General features: G+C 44.9%; 1 protein-coding gene across 19 annotated transcripts in view; it reads left to right on the top strand.

Moving 5' to 3' along the window:
* The window catches only part of LDLRAD4 (low density lipoprotein receptor class A domain containing 4), a 439,373-nt gene that overhangs the window by 316,495 nt on the left and 102,685 nt on the right, over nt 1–20,193 (top strand). Inside the window, exon 1 of one of the 19 annotated variants that reach the window (XM_054461263.2) lies at nt 8,470–8,524. The exons of the other annotated variants lie outside the window; for them this stretch is intronic. The gene's annotated coding sequence lies outside the window, so the exon portion shown is untranslated. Of the gene's footprint in view, nt 1–8,469; nt 8,525–20,193 lie in introns of those variants that run through there. 19 annotated transcript variants of the gene reach the window in all.

The raw sequence follows: 20,193 nt of genomic DNA, 5'->3' as shown, positions 1-20,193 counted from the left end.
ATTTTAACTTGAGAGGGTCGTGAAGCTCTTGCCTTCCTATTAAGCCCCCAGGAATAATCTCCAGGTCTGTCTTCTGGCATTCCACACTGCTTGCCTTCTGATGCTTCCTGTGAATTGTTGGAACCAGCCATATCCTTCTCACTTCTGCCACAAAAACTCCTGGTGGTTTTGTACTTTGCCACCTTGTTTAGGTTTCATAGGCGATTGGTTCAAGGCAGTGCCTATCTGCACTTCCCTGTAACTCTCACTTTTTTTCTTTAATGTGGCCTGCATATGAATATATCAACACTTTTTAAATTAAAGGGTAATGAGCTCACTGCACAGCCTGAGTACGTTTGGTATTTGGCCTTCTTGGAGATGCTCTGCATGTGTCAAATGTTATTTTCAGAAAACTGGCTAAACTTTTAATGGGACCTGTCGTTAAATCACCCTGTGTATTTCCCATAAACACGAATGTTAATTTACATTTTTAACCTAACTGAATGAGTCGTTTTTCTTAAATTCCTTTGCAGTTTGAAGGAACATACCTTGCAACAGGAAAGCTTTAAGAAAGAGGACGAAAAAGCTTTATAATCTTTCTTGAAGAGACCCTGTTGCTAAAAAGAAAAACAAAAAGAAAGTCAAGATAAACACATAGAAGAGAGAGAGGCTGCATTTGTCTGGTGTGCCCTGTACTTTCTTATACTCATGTTTGATATTTGCTATCTATTGTGGGACATCTTTTTGTATGCTTTGCTGAGGTAGAATTCACATACTGTGAAAGTTACTCACTTTTGGTGAAGAGTTTGATGAATTTTGGTAATGACATACAGTTGCATAATCTACACCACACAGAACAGTCTCATCTCCCTGAAAAGTTGGCTCATGTTCCTTGGTACCCAGTCCCCAGTCCTGACCCCAGGCTCCAGGCCACCTCGGACCTGCTGTCACTCTACTTTTTCCTCTTCTGGAATATAGTACAATAGAAACATGCATTATGTCATCCTTGCAGTTTTACTTCTTTCATTTAGGGTAATGTTTTTGAGACTCATCCATATAATGGTGTGTTTCCATGGTTCATTCTGTTGTACTGCTGAGTAGTGTTCTATGGTGTGGATGTACCATACTCTGTTCATCCACTCATCCATTGACGGAACTGTTCATTGTTTCCAGTTTGGGGCTATTAGAAATAATATTTCTGTGAATATTCACATAGAAGTCTTTGTGTGGGCATATATTTTCATTTTTCTTTGTTAAATACCTGAGAGTTGACCGGCCGGCTTATATGTGTTTAATTTAATGGGTAACGCTATACTGGTTTTCAAAGTGGCTTTAACATTTTGTATTCCAGCCAGCAATGAATGGGGGTTCTGATTGAGCCACATTCTCATCAACACTTGATATTATCAGTCCTTTTACCTTTAGTCATTCTGGTGGTTGTGTAGTGCATCTTACTGTTGTTTTAATATGCATTTCCCTCATGACTAGTGATGTTGAGCATCTCTTTATGTCCCTCTTGCTTATTTATGTCTTTACTTTTGTGATACGTTGTTTTAAATCTTTTGCACATTTTTTATTGGGTTGTCTATTGATTTGTAAGAAAGCTATATATGTTTTGAATACAAACTTTTTGTTAGATATATATTTTCCGCAAATATTTTCTCCTAGTCTGTGGTTTGCTTTTTGTTTTTCGTAGCTGTTTTCAAAGATGAAGAGCTTTTTATTTGTATGAGGTCCATTTCATAATTTTTTCTTATATAAATTGTGGATTTCATGTCCTGTTTAAGAAATCTTTGCCCAACCTAATGTCACAAAGATTTTCTCCCATGTTTTCTTCTATAAGTTTAACAGTTTCAGCTTTTATGTTTAGTTCTATGATCCTATCAAGTTAATTTGCGGATATGGTATGAGTTAAGAGTCAAGTTCACTTTTTGAAATAAAGATACAATTGTGTCAGCTCCATTTGGTGAAAAGGCCATCTTTTCCCCCCTTGAATTACCTTAGTACCTTCATTAAACAATAAAGGACCGTATAACATTGAGTCTCTTTTTGGAGTCTCTGTTCTGTTCCATTGATCTGTATGTCTATCTGTATACCAATATCAGTCTCTCTTGATTACTGTAGCTTAATAGGAACTCTTGAATCAGGTTAAGTTCTCCAACCTTATCCCTTTTCAAGACTATTTTGGCTTTAGGTCTTTTCCTTTACATAGAAATTTTCAATTTAGTTTGTCAACTATTTGAAGAAGTATGCTAGGATTTTAATTGCAACTGCACTGAACTGAAAGATTAATTTAGGAAGAATTTCCATCTTAATAATAGTGAATCTCGCAATTCATTAACGTGGTATATCTCTCCATACACTAAGGTCTTTGATTTTCCTTTTATAATTTTCAGTGTACAGGCCATACACATCTTTCATTAAATTTATTCCTAAGAATTTTTTATGCTCTTGTAAATGAAAGTATTTTAAAATTTTCATTTTAAGTCACTGCTAGTTTAAAGAAATAGTTGATTTGTGTACATAAACCCCGTATTCTGTGACTTTGCTAAACTCCTTTATTTGTTCTAGCAGCTCTTTTGTGTATTCTCTAGACTTTTCTTTGCATAAAGTCATATCTTTTGAACAGAGACACTGTTTTACATCTTTTTTTCCCAGCCTGTATGCCTTTAATGTCTTTTTTTTTTTTTTTTTTTTACTTTACTGCACTGTTCAGAACCTTCAGTACAAAGTTGAATAAAAGCAGTTAAAAAAATAGGACATGCTTACTCTGTTCCTCATCTAAGATAGAAAGCAGGAGCTTTTTATGACTGAGTATTAATATGAGCTGTATGTTTTTTGTAGGTACTTTTAATCAGATTGAGGAAGTCTCTTTCTGTTCCTACTTTGCTGGTAGTTTTTACAATAAGTAAATGTTGAAATTTGTCAAATACTTTTTCCGCATCTATTGAAATGATTATATGTATTTTTTCAAATATTCTGTAATTATAATAAATTATATTGATTAAGTTTTCAGATATTAAACCAACCTCACATGTTTGGGATAAATCCTACTTGGCCATGATGTATTATTCCTTCTATATATTGTTAGATTCTGTTTGCTAAAATTTTGCTAAGGAATTTTGCATCTGGCTTCATTAGAGATATTGGTCTGTTGTCTTCTCTTTCTTATGATATGTTTATCTGGTTTGGTATCAGAGTAATATTGGTTCATAAAATGAATAGAGAAATTGTCCTGTTTCCTCTATTTTCTGAAATAATTTGGGTAAGGTGGTATTATTTCTTCTTTAAATACAGTCATGCATTGCTTACAGAAGGGGGTAGGTGTACTTACATAAACCTAGATGGTATAGCTGACTACACACCTAGACTATATGGCAGCAGTCCCCAACCTTTTTGACACCAGGGACCGGTTTCATGGAAGACAAATTTTTCCATGGACTGAGGGTGTGCAGGAGGATAGTTTCAGGATGAAACTGTTCTACCTCAGATAATCATCATCAGGCATTAGTTAGATTCTCATAAGGAGTATGCAGCCTAGATCCCTCACATGCACAGTTCATAATGGGGCTCACACACCTGTGAGAATCTAATGCCGCTGCTGATCTGACAGGAGGCGGAGCTCGGGAGATAATGCTCCTTCACCCACCGCTCACCTCCTGCTGTGCGGCCCAGTTCCTAACAGTCCACGAACCGGTACTGGTCTGCAGCCCAGAGGTTGGGGACCCCTGCTGTACAGTATAGCCTGCTGCTCCAACCACCATTATAAATGTGGTCCATCATTGACCAATACGTTGTTATGAGGCACATGACTGTATTTAATAGAATTCATCAGAGAAACCACATGGGCCTGGAATTCGTGTGTGTGTGTATGTGTGTGTGTGAGAAAGAAAGAGAAGAAAGGAGAGATTTAATTATTATTTAGATTATTTAACTGATACAGGGCTCTTCAGTTTTTCTGTTCTTATATTCATTATCATAATTTATATCTTTCAAGAAATTTGTCCATTTTCATCTAACTTGTTAAATCTATTGGCACAAAATTATTTGTAATATTGTTTATTAGCCTTTTAATATCTGTAGGATCTGTAGTGGTATTTCCTCTTTTGTTCTTGATCTTGGTAATTTATGTCTTCCCTGTTTTCTTCTTGCCAGTCTAGCTAGAGAACTTATCAGATTTGTTGATCTTGTCAAATACCCAGCTTTTCTCTTCATTCATTTTTCTCTATTACTTTTCTACTTTTTATTGAATTGTGTTCTTATCTTTATTATGTCTTTCCATTTACTTACTTTGGAGTTTGTTTTTCTTTTTCTACTTTCTTTAGGTGAGAATTTAGAGAATTGATTTTGTGTCTTCTTTTATAACACAAGCACTTGAAGCTGTAGACATTCCTGTAAGCACCAATTTAGCTGTATGTCACAAATTTTTAACTGTTTTATTTTTACTGTGATTCAATTCAAAATATTTTTTAGGTTTCCCCATATTTTTTTTCACCCATTTTAAAGAATGGGATAGTAGAGTATAAATGAGAGAAAAAAAATGCAGCTTTCCATTTGCATATTTCTTGGATGTGAAGAGTCTCATTTAAAATTTTGATGTCTATGATTTTTTTTTTTTTTTTTTTTGAGACAAGGTCTCAGTCTCGCCCAGGCTGGAGTGCAGTGGCACAATCTCAGCTCACTGCAACTTCCGCCTCCTGGGTTCAAGCGATTCTCCCACCTCAGCCTCCCCATTAGCTGGGACTACAGGTGTATGCCACTATTCCCAGATAATTTTTGTATTCTGGAGTAGAGACAGGGTTTCACCATGTTGACTGAGTTGGTCTCGAACTCCTGACCTCAAGTGATCTGCCCACCTCGGCCTCCCAAAGTGCTGGGATGACAGGCATGAGCCACTGTGCCTGGCCTTACGACTCTTACTGTCACTGGGAATAAGCCTTCCTCAGGGAAGTCTGGCTCTGGTTAGGGCTTATGGCTCTAGAGTTTATCTGCTTAATGAAGTCTTTGAAGAAATGATGAGTAATCTATTTCTTATTTGTCCCTAGGAGGGAAATTGGGGTTAGTGTTTTTGTACCTCCTTGGCTTTTAATGAGAAATTCAGTTTCCTTTGGTGTAACTTTTGATTTTGGCTTTAATTCCCCTCCCCTCGTTACAAAGAAAAAACAGAGAAGTAGTTTCTGCCAAGTACTCTTTTTCTCAGAGTAGAGTGATTGCTTTTATAGGCTTGTTCGAGTGATAAAAGCTTGTTGGGAAATCATCTTTATGCCTTCCCTGCAATGCTTTATTTCGAGGCCTCTGGGGAGACATGGGGTCCAGGAAGTGGGTGGGGAGCGTGTGACTGTGTGAGCACAAGGACCCACATCAGGGAGCAACTGTGTGTTTGAACACCAGCTAGCTGAAGGAAGAGGTTATTCAGGTAATTGCTCAGTCCCTAAATGTAGCTCAATTTCCTTTTGTTATATTTGCATAGAAAAAGAGCTGTTCAAGGGAGGAACCAGAACACGAAAAAGCTAGTATTTCTCTTTTGCCAATAGGAAAAACAGATGCAAGCTCTTCTTGACTTAGTATCCTTCACTACAGAAAGCTCTTTTATGTTTTTGTGGATAAACATAGATTATTTTCCACCCCCTTTCCACCTCTTTCAAGATGGCTATCTGACTCCATGCACCTATTTAGTATTCATGACTGTTGTGATATTTGTGCTTTCTTATTTGCCCAAATGGGAGAAGCAAATGAAGTAGGTATCATGATCGCTGTGTCTTGGTGGGAGGAAAGACGTGACATCTGAAATTAATGGGACTAATGTAAGGATTGATATTTTCATATTTGCTCAATTGCATCCTGGGTTAAGTACATTCAACAGGTAACGAATTCACTGTCTAATTATAATTCTTCTTTCAAAAAAGAAACCCATAGTGCGTGAAAAAGAAGTGTAACCAATGTCAACACTGGAAGGGAGAAACAGGTGCTGGCAGACAAATGTCCTGACGTAGGGCTACGTGGCTATGCCTTGGGCTGGCTATGGCCACCTGGGTCCTTGAAGACCACTGTCAGCCCACAGGCAAAGTCCTGTAGGCCCTGACACCCCCGGGAGTGGGGCCGATGGAGCCAGAGTCACCCACATGCCAAAGCTCCTTCTGGCCCAAGAACAGGGAAATGAGGAAGGTCCACAGTCAGAAGTTACGCAGCCAGATGCCAGGGAGGTTGAGTAAAACAGAATATTTTGTTTTGTTTGTTTTCATGCCAAATCTTCCCAATTTATCTGTGTTTGTCTTTTTTAAAAAATACGAGTTTTAAAAAAACTAGCAAAAGATATGGGCCAAGAAATTGAGATCCCCATAATTCTTTGTTTAGTCTGTAAGGCAGAGTAGATTTGCATCTGAAATTAAATGGCCATTGAATAAACACAGGGATTCAATATTTGTAAGGGCACTAATGTTTGCAGATGTCTGCAGTTGTTAAGGGCAAGCCAAGGAAACAGGAAATGCTGGGACTCATTTTTTTTTTTTTTTTCTGGAAGAAATGGGCATTCCAAATGCTTCCTATATAACCTTTTTTTCTTCTTCTTCAGGTACATCCATAACAGTTTCGGAAAGGTATTCAATCCTGGTGGAGAGCTGGAGATGTGTTTATGCTGGGGGTTGTTAAATATATTTACAGCCTTTTCAGAGAGTTCCGTGGGGGTTCGTCAGTGGTTATTTATTAGTCTGCTTCAGCATCTGCTGGCTGGAAAATAATCTGTCCAAGGCAATTCGCAGGAACATTATAAATTGCTTCCGATTATAATGAGCAGTAGGAAAGGTAATTTGAGGGAAATTCCACACATGTTAGTTACAGCGTGTCAGGAGCAAGATCTGGTGTGAAATGCCCAGAGAATCAGTGTCTGCTGATAACAGTTATAAGATGGAAGGCTCTGGGTGTCTCGACCGTGTTTTTCTTCCTGTCTCACTTCTGGGCTTGCTGGGCAACTTGCCTGCTTGCTGGGGTTCTTTGGAGCCTGTGGGCACCTTCATGTGGGCAGTGAGCAGAGCCAGGCCTGCCCCTTCCTGCAGGCACTGCCAGTGGTCCCTGAGTGGAGGTGGAGATGGAAACCTTGAGTGTTGAGGCCCCTGGGGACTGCTGCATTCTAGGGTCCAAGACAGAGTCTGCAGAGCTATGGCAACCCTCAGAGGGCAGGCAGCTGAGCCCACACATACCTCCAAAGCCAGCCCGACCCCACAAGGCACTCTCACTGGGGTATATATTGGTGCTGCCATTTTGGAAGACATTGGAGGAAAATGCAACAAAATGTAAAATGTGTAGACCATTCTCCTCAGCAGTTTAGACCAATGACAACAATAACTATTCAAGGACACTCATTGCAGCAGTGAAATGCATGGTTCACTTTAAGTTGCTTATTATAATACTGAAAACTTGGACTGACATTAACCAGTGCCAACAATAGGGACTTGGTTAAAGAAATTACAGAAGGAAATTCACTCTATACTGTTCAGTGGAAAACAATCGGTGAGAAGCATTTGCTCATATATGCAAAAAAAGGAGTGTGCACACTTTGGTGTGTGTACCGAGATTACTGGAAGAACAGTGTGAAGAGTGGTCTCCTCAGGTGGTGGGAGTCCCAGCTTCCTTTTTGAGACATGAGCATGTGGAGACTAGAACTGGTCTTTCTCATAGAAAGACTGTTGGTTCCGGCGTTCTGCACTCTGCACGTTTCCACTAATAATTAAAATACTTACTGCCTCTGAGATGCCTCTGTACACCCTTCTGAATCACAGTGTTCAGAAATGCTCTCTAAATCAGGAAGGTGTGGATGACCTTTGGACCTTCCCTGGTGTGAGAAGTTTAGCACACTGAGTGTAATATATGAAAAAGACCACCAGGCGTGGTGGCTCACACTTGTGATCCCAGCACTTTGGGAGACCAAGGCAGGAGGATAGCTTAAGGCCAGGAGTTCGAGACCAGCCTGGACAACATAGTGAGATGTTGTCTCTACAAATATAGCCCAAAAAAATTAGTGGGGTGTGGTGGTGCGTGTCTATGGTCCCAGCTACTGGGGAGGCTGAGGTGGGAGGATCCCTTGAGCCCAGGAGTTGAAAGTTGCAGTGAGCTGTGATCATGCCACTGCACTCCAGCCCCGGCAACAGAGTAAGACCCTGATTCTAAAAAAGGAAAAAGGTCACTCCGTATTCAAGTTCTACTTATATAACAGCAATGCAGCTGTCTTCATAAAGCTGGCTGTTGTGTAGTTTATGTTGGGGAATCAGTTCATGGTTTAAAAAGTTCTGTCAATGCAGAGAACAAGCCAGTGTGTTTTATGGAGAGGTTGTTTAATCTCCACTGTGGGACAGTAAATATTTGGCTGTTGCATCATCATGAAGCTTATGATCACAGTCTGGCGCCATCTCCCTCCTCGCCTGGAGTCTGATCTGTCCCGGCCCAGTGTCCTCCAGGACCCTGGCCCCTCATGCCTCCTTGCCTGCGCGTGTGCCATTTCCTCTCTCCAGAGGACCTTTCCTGCCTAGGACTCATCATTGTCCCCTCCCTGGTAAGCCATCCCCGACCTTCCAGGCAGAACCTGCTGGCTTCTCCTCAGCACTTTGCACGGATTTCTGTCACAGTCCTGGGTGCACTGTGTCGCCGTCTCTATGTGTCAGCCTCCCGTCCCCTACTGTGGGCTCCTCCGGGGAGGTGTGGACATTCATCCTCTTCCAGGCAGCCCTCAGGAATCCAGGGAGAAGACAAGGAGGCAGGGCGGGCGGAGGGGGATGCTCCGCACACTCAGAACACTTTCCTCTGCACTTACTTCATTCTGGTTTTTCTTTTGGGTCCTTGGTGTTTTTAAATAAACCCTTTCCTGTAGTTTGCTTCCCTTCCACGGAGGGCTGTTTCAAGCACAGATCTGCTGGGTGTCTGTATTTACAAAGAGAAGAGGCCACTCGTGTCTGAGCAGCACTGAGGGACAGAGGTACCTTGCTTGCCTGTGTCCCCTCCAAGTCCTTCTGATGTTTTCCTTTCCAGCTGTTGCCTAGTTTCCTGGTATTAAGGAGAATCAACTCTCTGGATAAATGTGGTAAATATGGCCCATAGTTCCACCTTTCTACAGGCATTTTTCACACCTGGAGCAGCCAGAGGATGCATGAGTGGCTCTTCGGAAGGTAATTTAGGGATCACCCATGTAAGTTTCCTAAGGATTTCTTTAACATGGTTCTTCTGATTCAGTCCGGCCAATTAAATCTAAATCCGCCCCTGAAAGCCATCTGGTGTGGATAACAAGCCCACAAATGAGCAGTCAGCTTTTTGTGCCCTTTAGGGCCTGGGACAACCACGGGATCTAAAAGGGGCTGGAACTAGAGGTCTTGAGCTCCTGTTCCTAAAATCATCTTCATCCTATATCTGCACCCTTCTCCTGCCACAGCACACACCCACACATGCGAGCCTCCCGGGTACTGTCATCCTGAATTCTGAGACCATCCAGCGCTTCCTTTAGTTTTGCCCTAATACCGTTGACTTTTGTTTACTGAAGAGTGTGCTGGAGGCAGGACAAGGGACATGGAAGGCTGCAATTTAAGAGTCTAAAAGGTTTTAGAACCCTGAAGGAGGTTTAACAAGCTGAATTGAAGAATAAGACCTTTTTCAACTGGAGAGAATTTACATGATTGCATTATTGTTAAAATTAACATCTTATCTATTAAAAGCATTTGTAGATTGTCTTTGTACCTTCACTTTCTTTGTCTGCCTTACATTAGGTCTCAGAGGTAGATTGGTGGAGTCACCTGGAGTTTGTTGGTGACTTGGGGTTTGGCTGGCCTGTGGAGTCAGCCAGACTCTAGCTCTGATCCAAATTCTGCCCTTTATCTCCTCTGTGCCCTTGGGGAAGTCAGTGAAACTTTCTGAGCCACAGTTTCTCCAATAAGGAAAAACGACCTCCAACGGGGCTACCTTTTGAGCCCTACCTCCAACAGGGCTGCTGGGAGGATTAGCCAAAGAGATGTCTGTGAGGGAAGCCAGCACAGACTCTGGCATGGAGTACGTACCCGGGGATGCCAGGACGAGGCCTGCCCTGAACATGCATGCCCACTTACGTGCATACGTGTGGACGTGCACATGCATGCACACAGTGTGCACACAGGGTGAGGCACCATGAAGCTGAAGCCGCACTTCTAGGCTTTCAGCCTTGGCATTGTGGTTTCCATCGCTGGGCCTGCTATGAAGCCATGCTGCTTTTCAGAAATACCTTCAGAAATGAGATTGGGAAACTTTAGTGAAAAATGTGTTGATTGCCTGAGGCACTGCTCTGCCTCCAGGCTGTTTTCCTGGAGTGTGATTTCCCAGTCAGAGTGCTGCAGTGGGCCAGGGACTTGTCTAGGGTGCCATGGAGGCACAACTGTTGATTATGTTAATAGGATAAACAAACCTTCTTTGACACCATAAATAGCAGACGCTGTGCTTTCCTCCCCACCTCCTGGGCGGAAAATATTTGAAGCTGGAAGGAATTGAGCCCTGAGCTTAATACAGTTACAGACCCAGAAAGAAAACAAAGATGGGTACAAAGATGTGTTTTCAGGAGACAGAAAATTGTGAAATCAACCCATCAGTCAGCCCAGGACTGGCTCACCTTGAGTGGCTCCTGGTACGGTGACTGCTGTGGATGGCAGCCTGCATGGTGGATGGGAAAGTGGAGTTCGCGTGGGAGACAGAGCTCTCGCGAAGCTGTGCTGTTTTCTCTTAAGTAGGCTAGAATGGAGGACAACTTACAGGTAGACCTAACTGCAACCTGTTGACAGTGAAGCTGAAGTCTGAACACACCCGTCACCTTTCAGAGGACAGACAGAAGCCATCTTTATAATAGTGATTTTGCACAGACCAAGGAGAGGCTAGATCCAACCGTTTCAGATGCTGTCAGGAAAAAGGGTCAAACTCCCTGGAGCACATCAGAAGGTTAGATGTCATGGCAGGTGATGGTTTGTCTTTTTTTTTTTTTTTTTAATCTGCTCCTTTTATTTTCCAAATTTTCTAAAATGAACAAGTATTACTTTTATAATTGAAAGTATTATTAGAGAAAACATGCATTAAACTTTCTTAGAATGTAAACATCCACTGTGTGAAGTCAGTCCCGAAGTTTTAATGGCCACGCAATCCAGCCTTATCCAGTGGTGCTCCCCAGAAGGTCCTCAGCTGAGAGAGTGGGGTGGCGTTAGTGGCCTCCTCTTGATGGCCCAGCCGATTGCAGGGGATCTCTGGGATGCTGCTGATGGAGTACCCGGGAAGATGGCTCCAGGACTTTGAAGGGCTGCGTATTTTTGATCTTGCTCCCCAAGCCCCAGCCTCTTTGACCACATCGTTGAGCTGCCCATGTTCAGGGCAGATGCCTGGAACTGGAGAGCTCTAGGGAAGCAAAGGGGACTCCTTGGGGACTCTGCTCTTTATGTCCAAATTATATATCAACGAATCCTTTTGGCAACACCAGAATGTATGATGAGCCCTTAGTTAAAGTGTGGGAAAACATGAAAATGATTAAATATGAAGTTTGCAGATTAAGACCAATTCAATGGCCCTCCATTGACCAGCAAGAGAATCATCCTGTGTCATCTTGTCTTGTCCTGCTGGGTTCCACTAATGGCTTTCTCCTTTATGGAGTCCTGTGCTGAGGCCAGCAGTAGCTCTGGTTACTCTTCCACACACCTTCTTCTAGCAGCCGGCCATGAGCAGTGCAGTTTCTTAGCTGCAAACAAGCTGCGGGAACTGAGGAGGGTGGGAAAATGGCGGGGCAGGAAAGAGACAAATGTTATGGAACCAAGCAAGCTAATTTATGACACCAAGCGTACTCAGTGCCTGCTGTGCACAGGTCACAGTGGGGTGGAGCCTTCAAGGGGTGGAACATGTAACCACAGCTCAAAAGTCAGGGAAAGCCAATGGGGCAGGATGGAGGCTGGGAAGGACCCAACAGGTGAGAGTCAGTGGGCTTCATTTGGGAAGTCATAGTCGCAGAGCTGTCCTCAGTCCTAAGCCAAGAGGGAGTTTCTTAGCAGCAGCAGTGAAGGATGGGGTCGGGGTGCAGTGTCCATAACTGTGGGATCACAGGCCCATTATATTCCCGCTCTGGACCTAAGTTCCCTACCTGTGAAGTGAGAGCCTGAGGCTGTTTGGGATTAGGGCAGATGGTTTAGCCCCTGCTTAGTGGGGAGTGGGTGGTAAAAGTCAACAACAGTTGAGGCAGGGGACTGGGTTTGTGTGCACAGATGGAGAGATGGGTGCATTCAGCTTGGACCCAAGGGCTGTCACTCATCAAGTGGAAGGTCAAGGGGTACGCGAAGGGAGTTCAGAGAGGCAGCTCTGCAGGGGAGCCAGCAGGCCAACTCCACCACTAACTGCTGCTCGGGAGTAATTTGTCTAACTGAAGTGGCTCAACAATAAAAGACTGAAGATGGCCTCCCCTCCCCTCCCCTCTTTCTTGCCTGACAGAGTCTTGCCCTGTTGCCCAGGCTGGAGTGCAGTGGTGCGATCATAGCTCATAGCAGCCTCAAATTCACAGGCTCAAGTGATTCTCCTGCCTCAGCCTCCTGAGTACCTGGGACTACAGGTGTACACCACCATGCCTGGCTAATTTTTGCATTTTTTTGTAGAGACAGGGTCTTGCTATGTTACCCAGCCTGGGTGGTTTTTTTTAAAAATACCACATACTACTGCCATGTGATGTCACTGAATAACACTGGTGGAATTACTCAGCACCCTGGCACAAAAGTAGTCAGTGTGTGCAGGGAACTTCATGCAAGCTCATTAGGCCTGATGCTGTCGGGCACATGGTTCCTCCATCCACCATCCCCATTTTCTCAGCTTAGCGAAAGTGGTGATCTCTAAGGATTCTGTCGCTGACATCAGTGAGGGGCTTGCCAGATGATGAAGCAGCACAGAAAGGCAGTGTCTCTGTTGGGTTATGAAATAGCCACTCGGAAAGCCAGTTGGCTTGGAGAGGGGGTTTCACTGATCTCCCTTGACAGAGGAGTCCCCTTCTTTTTCATTTACAACACTTGAGATGAGAACATTTGACATTTTGGCTGGTGAGGTGACACTGTGCAGCTGTTGTAATTTTTGCCATCTTGAAATTTGTTGATGCTAGATAAGATTGCAGTGGGCCCCAATGTTGACAAGTAGAGCTCTTGTGCCAGTGAGAATTGTGCATCTGTCTCCCTTTGTTAACCTGCTTTCTGTTACTGACTTTATTTCCATTAATTCATCCTTTGAGGTAGGAAGGAAGAAAATGTACCACTTCATCATTTACTTGAGTAGCATCCATTAGGGTCCAATGATTTTAAAGTTACAGTCACAGATTCTGGGCTTCTTTGAAAGCTAGAACTATTTGAAAAATTAACTTTCTGCACAAGCTACTTGAGAGTAAAAACAATATCTTAAACTTGTTAGATGATCCATCAGTGTCTAACTTTGTGCGTCTGCTGTATCAGTGTCACAGGATCCTTAGGGTGTTGCTTCACCCGCTGGAAACCTTGTAGCCGGTGGCACCTTTGACTGAGTTTTGCTCGGGCCCACTGGGCTCGTTCTGCCCACTCGACCTGGCAGGCTGCACTTGGCTTTCACTCCTGGCCCAGATCCCACACCTGTCAAGGGCGAGCCAGATGCAGAGTGGCGAGGGGTGCATGAGTGAGTGAGCGTGGAGTGTGGCCACTGTACATGGCCAGGCATGCTGGCTGCAACAGGGTGGGCAGCTCCCTGCTGTGGCTGGACCAAGCATACCACAAGCAGCTTCCACTGCGGGCACCAGGGAAGACGGTGGCACCCAGAAGTTTGGAAATGCTAGGAACTGCAGAGCCCCAAGGAGGGTGTCACAGCCCTGGCTCAGGGAGCTCCTCTTATGTCTGGGCTCCCCAAAGGGCTGCAGCTTTTCTCTCATTCTTTCTTTTTTTTGGGGGGGGGTTAAGGATTTTTTTTATTTTTATTTTTTATTTTATTTTATTATTATTATACTTTAAGTTTCAGGCTACATGTGCACAATGTGCAGGTTAGTTATATATGTATACATGTGCCATGCTGGTGTGCTGCACCCATTAACTCGTCATTTAGCATTAGGTATATCTCCTAATGCTATCCCTCCCCACTCCCCCCACCCCACAACAGTCCCCAGAGTGTGTTGTTCCCCTTCCTGTGTCCATGTGTTCTCATTGTTCAATTCCCACCTATGAGTGAGAACATGCGCTGTTTGGTTTTTTGTCCTTGCGATAGTTTACTGAGAATGATGATTTCCAATTTCATCCGTGTCCCTACAAAGGACATGAACTCATCATTTTTTGTGGCTGCATAGTATTCCATGGTGTGTATGTGCCACATTTTCTTAATCCAGTCTATCATTGTTGGACATTTGGGTTGGTTCCAAGTCTTTGCTATTGTGAATAGTGCCGCAATAAACATACGTGTGCATGTGTCTTTATAGCAGCAAGATTTATAGTTCTTTGGGTATATACCCAGTAATGGGATGGCTGGGTCAAATGGTATTTCTAGTTCTAGATCCTTGTCTCTCATTCTCTCTTCTCTCCTTCTTGTCACCCACAACATGGCAAGCAGGAGGATGTGTTTCAGGCCTGTTTGTGTTACAGCTCTTTCAGTCCCACCATTCAGTAGGTCCTGAGTTCTTGTCCTGCATCCAAGAAGAATGAGGTATGCAGACAACTGGAGGGTGAGCAAGTCAAAGAGGTGCTTTATTGAGTGACAGTACAGCTCTCATGAGTCCCGAGGTGGGTAGCTCCTATCTACAGGCAGGTCGTTCTGACAAATGCAGCTCTCAGCCGAGAGGAGACCCAGAGTGGGTAGCTCCTCTCTGCAGGCAGGTCATCTTGTCATCTGCCTGAGTCTGGCTGAGTCTGGGGGTTTTATGGGCTTCAGAAGGGAGGAAGTAGATGCTGATTGGTCCATAGGCAGCCATTGGCGGGCCTGGAAAAAGCACCATAAGTTCTCACTCTGGCCAGAAGGTGGGGTTTCACCAGGGACCTGCCCCTTTCCACCCAGGAGCCTGTCTGCCTCCTGCTGCTGTTCATGGCATTCATGGCACCCAGGCTGTTGGTGCCAAGGGGTGCCTGCAATCCCAGGCCGAGCCACCTTCAGCACTCCCTTGGCCTCCTTTCCCTGCTTGTTGGCACCCAAAGTCCAGAAAGGGCCAAGGGCAAGGGGCTGGGATGTCAGTGCCACTCCAAGTATGTGCACACCTGGTCAGGTTGCAACAGCACCTGGGCTCAGCCACAAGTTTGCTTCAAAATCAGAGTGGGCGCTGGGAGTGGGGAGAGGCCAGGCAGTTGGAGCAGGAACTTCCAAGCCTGCTGGGGCACGGCGTGGTTTCTGGGCCTCCAAGAGTCCAGGGGTGCAGGGATGCCCATGTCCGCAGCTGTGGCTGGGGGGCTGCAGCTATGCCTGGGAGGGTGGGGCTCCTGCCCCACCAACTCGGAAAGGGTTAGGGCTCCCACCTGTTCCTGGCTCCTGCCTGCTCCAGGGAGCACACGGCCCCACCCATGCCTCCCCTGCTGCAGCCAGCATCATGGCAGCGGCCATTCTAGACAGGCCATTGCTGCCATCATTTTTACCTAATAAATATGAGATGGGATAATGCAAGGAATACTTTTTTCATTTTACCATCTCAAGATGGGGAATCTATTAATTATTTCATGAGTCCTAAAGCAACTTATTGAATATTCAGCTCCCCAAAAGCAAGCAGCTACTTAGCCTAGCTGATTCTACAGGGAGTTGCATTTCACTTTTGTCACAAATGGATGCTGGTGTGTGCCTCACAAAGTCACAGTTGCATGTGGTGTGGGGGTGGGCTGGTTGAGATGGCATTATGATGTTTCAGAAAAGCTGTGTAAAGATGAGAAATATTTGCATCCAGACACAGAGGGAGGCACCATGCCAGCATGTAATTTGCCAAGCTCCCTGCTGGCAGTTTAAATGCCCTGTTGATTTTATTAAACATTCTTAATAAGAAGTTAGAGTTTTGTTTAGGCTAAAACCATAATGAAAACAGCCGTCTTCATTTCTCAGAAACAGTGAGATTGTGCAAGGATGAGGAATCATGCTGGATAGTGGAGCTGCCATGGGCACCAGCTGGGGTGCTGCCCATGGAAGGTGCTGGGGATGTCCATCAGGTGCTTCTGGAAAAGGGCCCAGGAAGACCAGACGGTTCTGTTCAGTTTATTTTATTCATGGAGGCCTTTTAATGGGAGAACAGATCTATAATTGTGTTTTAACATTGTCTGAAAAAGGGAACTGAATCTGAGTGTCTGAGCTGTGAGCGTGAAACATAGAAAGACCGTGGCTACCAAGAGCAGAGGACAGTGGGTTCTGCTGGAAGAGGGAGGAAACTTAGAGAACAGACAAAGAGTTAAAATTAGCCCCGGCTGGACCATGTGTGCCGTAGACCAGCAGCACCCTATGCAGCTGGGGCAGCCTTATTTTAGTCTGTGCAATTTTAAAGCTTCTGGCATTTGGTTGTCTTCCTTCCTTGTTTTTTCTGGGGAAGCCAGCAGCAGACAGGTCAAGAAGGCAATTTTGCTATCAGACAGAACTAGGTTCAAATTCAGGCACCACCACTTTAGAAGCCAGGGAATCTTGGGCAAGAGTCTTCATTTCTCTGAGCTGCATTGCTTCTGTATAATGGAGATGATAATTCCGCCTCATGGATTCTTCTGAACTGCTGCCATCATCCAACTAGCATATTTTCATCCAGCAACCTTTTTCTTTTTTGGAGCACTGGCCGCATGCCCACACAGGAAGAAAGCAGACACAGTTGCTGTCTACAAGGGGGCAATGGGCTTACTATCTACTTAACATAAGACTTGAAAACAGATTACCACAACATGACAATGTAAGTTCTATCATGGAAAAGGGTTCCAACAAAATGTTATCATGGTCTTGGAGGGAGAATAAGGGGCAGCTTCCTAAGGAATATAAAAAACACAGAGCCCTGAGCTGACAGACACACACTTCACATGTAATAGGCAAATGGTTTCATTCACAGAATTGTTTAATTTCTGTGGAGGGAAAGCTAGCATAGGAAAAAAAAATCTTCAGCTGGTTGGTGTTATGCAAATTATGATGGATGAAAACAAAATTCTTGAACCTGTCATGGGTCTGTAGAGAGATGTAATACTGGGAGCTGCAGAGGGCTCGGAATAAGTCAAAGCTCGAGGGGCTAGAGGGTGTCTGGACGGCTTACGTCATAAACACATGCTGTGAGAATGAGAAGGCGTCCCTGAGGATGGCCAGGAGGAAGGCTCAAGGCATGAGTGCTGGCAGTGTCAATGCCATCAAGACGATGAGTCCCGCCGAGCAGCCTTCCGCAGTGGGCTTAGGAAATAGCAGCCTTGGGAGCTGACCCCTGCCAAAACGTAAGCCAAGGAAGATGAGAGGGGCCTGGCTGACAGCCCCCCGGCCATCCAGATCTAGGGGCGATGGAGAGAGCCTGGGAAGAGTGAGACTCCAAGTCCAAGTCCCACTGCGAGTGGTGTCCAGACCTGGCTCCAAGTCCCTTCCTCTGCGAGCAGGCAGGGAAGACTTCTGTTTGGGATGTCCTATTCTTTGCCTCCCTTGGGCCTCCTCCTATGAGTACAGATGCTGTCACTGTGGGCAGGGATGGCTGGCCACACCACCCTCCAGTCATGCCCCCTCTATGCTCATTCTCATCGCCTAGCCCCAGGGGCTTGACCTCTGCCTCTGGGGATAGCAGAGCACGGGACCCTTCTTATCTTCCGTGTGCCTCCCCAGCAATTTTCTATGCATCTCTAAATTACACCCCTACCACCAGCGCCACTTCCTAACTCGCCTCAGGACCCAATGTTTGACTTCACCTCCAACGGCCACAAGCAAAATAGGGTCATCGGGCGCCAACAGCAACCCTCTTTCTTCCCACCCTCAGCAGTGTGGGGGCCTGTCCGACAGAGCAGCAGCGAGGGTCCCCCACAACCCTGGGACAGCTGTGCCGACCTTCCCATCAGGGGCACCTTGTAGAGACATCTTGATTAAGTGCTCCTGTTGTGTGTCCTACGGAGGATCTGTTTTGTGTTTAGTCTGTGCACAGGCTCATTTGGCCCATGCTTGTGGGCCAGAACTGCTTGTTGACACAGAGCAAAGAGTGAATCCTGCCAGGCTGCCAAGGCCTCGGCTGTCCCAGGGCACATGTGATAAAGCTGAGAGCAAGGAGGTACTCTGAGAGCTCTGGTTTGCAGAAAGAGAGAGAAGACAGGATAGAGGAAAAGTAGCCAAAACTCTGTAGAACTGGGGGGAGTAACTGAGCAGACAGGATGGCATCACAGAGTGTGCACAGTGCGGGTAGGAGGGCGGCCAACAGGGACAGAGGAGGGTCCTCTGCCAGGGAGAGAAACAGAGGGAATTGGGGGGAAACCAGTTGCAGACACGGGCTGAGAAGACCCTGACCTGCCATGAATTTGGGCCTGTCAAGTGAGCAGGTGTTCGTTCTTTTTGCACTGCTACAAAGGAATACCTGAGGTTGGGTAATTTATAAAGAAAAGAGGTTTATTGGGCTCATGGTTCTGCAGGCTGTACAAGAAGTATCATGCCAGCATCTGTTTCTGGGGAGGCCTCAGGAAGCTTCCACTCATGGCATAAGGCAAAGGGGAGCCAGTGTGTCACATGGCAGGATGGGGAGCAAGAGAGTGACAGGGAGGTTCCAGTAGCTTTAACAACCAGATATCCTGTGAGCTCATTACTGCAGGGAGGGCACCAAGCCATGAGGGACCCACTGCATGACCCAGACACCCCCCACTAGGCCCCACTTCCAACATTGAGGATCTCATTTCACATGAGATTTAGAGGAGACAGACATCCAGACCATATCAGCAGTGTGAACAATGTGAGGCACAGTGGGGTGCAGTGACCACCTAGGCCTGCAGCTCCCAGCGGCCAGCCAGGGTGAGCATCTGCATCCTTTAAACTGTCCACCAGCCCTTTCCACGACACTGTGCTTCCTACTTGCTGGGGCAGTGCAAACAGATTGCTACTGATGTCATCGAATCCCAGGGCTGCTGGAAGGCATGCCTGCATTTCACTTCTTTCAAGGCACTTACATTTTATGCCTCCGGATCTCCTCTGCCTTAGCTGGACCTGGAAGGACAGTGCACTATCTCTAGACCTGGGCTTATGCATCTTTGAAAATGCCTTTAAGGTTCCCTTAGCTCCTGAGGGTTCAGCTTCTGCCCAGCCAGTCATGATCCTTCCCTCTGGCCTCCTATCTGGTTGCCGGTGCAATTTGATTGTGCCTTTGATAGATAGCCAGGGCTCACCCTCTTCCCTCCACTTCCTAATGATGGTGAGAGGCTGATGGCTGAGGTAGTTCCTAGAGGACTGTGACTCTTTACTCTTTCTTCCGTGTTGTATCCCGACTTTAGATGATGCTGTTCTAGACAGTACAGGGAAAGTGATAGAACCTAGGATCTGTCCGTCTCCCTCTTCATGGGCTACCCGAGTGAGTGCGTGTGCACAGTTCTTTACTGAGCTTCAGTTTGGGATTGCCTAGGGATCTCCTTTGCCTGGCTTTATTTCTCTCTTGTTAAGAAAAAGTCAGACTTTGCTGCACAAAAACGTTCCTAGAGTTATTATTGGTTAGGTTGAAACTAACCAATAATCATTGTATCTGGTTCATTTACTTCCTTTATGATGTTGCTCATTTAAGACTTTACTCATCCTCTGCGTATTTTTAAGGAAGGATCTGAAAAATGATAAGAGGTTAGTATTTTGTTATTTTATATTTTTAGTAAATGTGACATTCTAGTTGAGACTAAATATGTACAGACGTGGAACAGAGTTAAAAGTGTTTATGAGTGGGAAATAGATGGAAATAAATAATAAAGACTTATAGCTTGTGATTTGTTCAGTATCACTTAGCAACATCAATATTTTTGTCTACAAATAAAGGTCTCCTGTTTGGTACATGTTGAAAATATTTGTACGCTTGCGTGTTTGTGACCTTGTGTACACATCATCTCCAGCAGAAGGATCATTTTGGTTGTGGCTGGGTTTACAGTACTTAATTTGGGTGTCTAGACACTGGTTATAGTGACAGAAAAACGTCTGAAGATGTGAGACGAGATTTTGAAGAATGGCGTTCTTAAAATATGTCTGTAAACCGCCTCTTAACACAGAAATAAATTAAATTACAGAGTTAGAAAAATCCTAAATTAAAAGGATGTGTTTTTTCTAAGA

The sequence above is a fragment of the Pongo pygmaeus genome, chromosome 17 (assembly GCF_028885625.2).
Source record: "Pongo pygmaeus isolate AG05252 chromosome 17, NHGRI_mPonPyg2-v2.0_pri, whole genome shotgun sequence".
NCBI lineage: Eukaryota > Metazoa > Chordata > Mammalia > Primates > Hominidae > Pongo > Pongo pygmaeus.
Note: the sequence above shows the minus strand (reverse complement) of the source record. Positions and strands in the feature narration are given on the sequence as shown.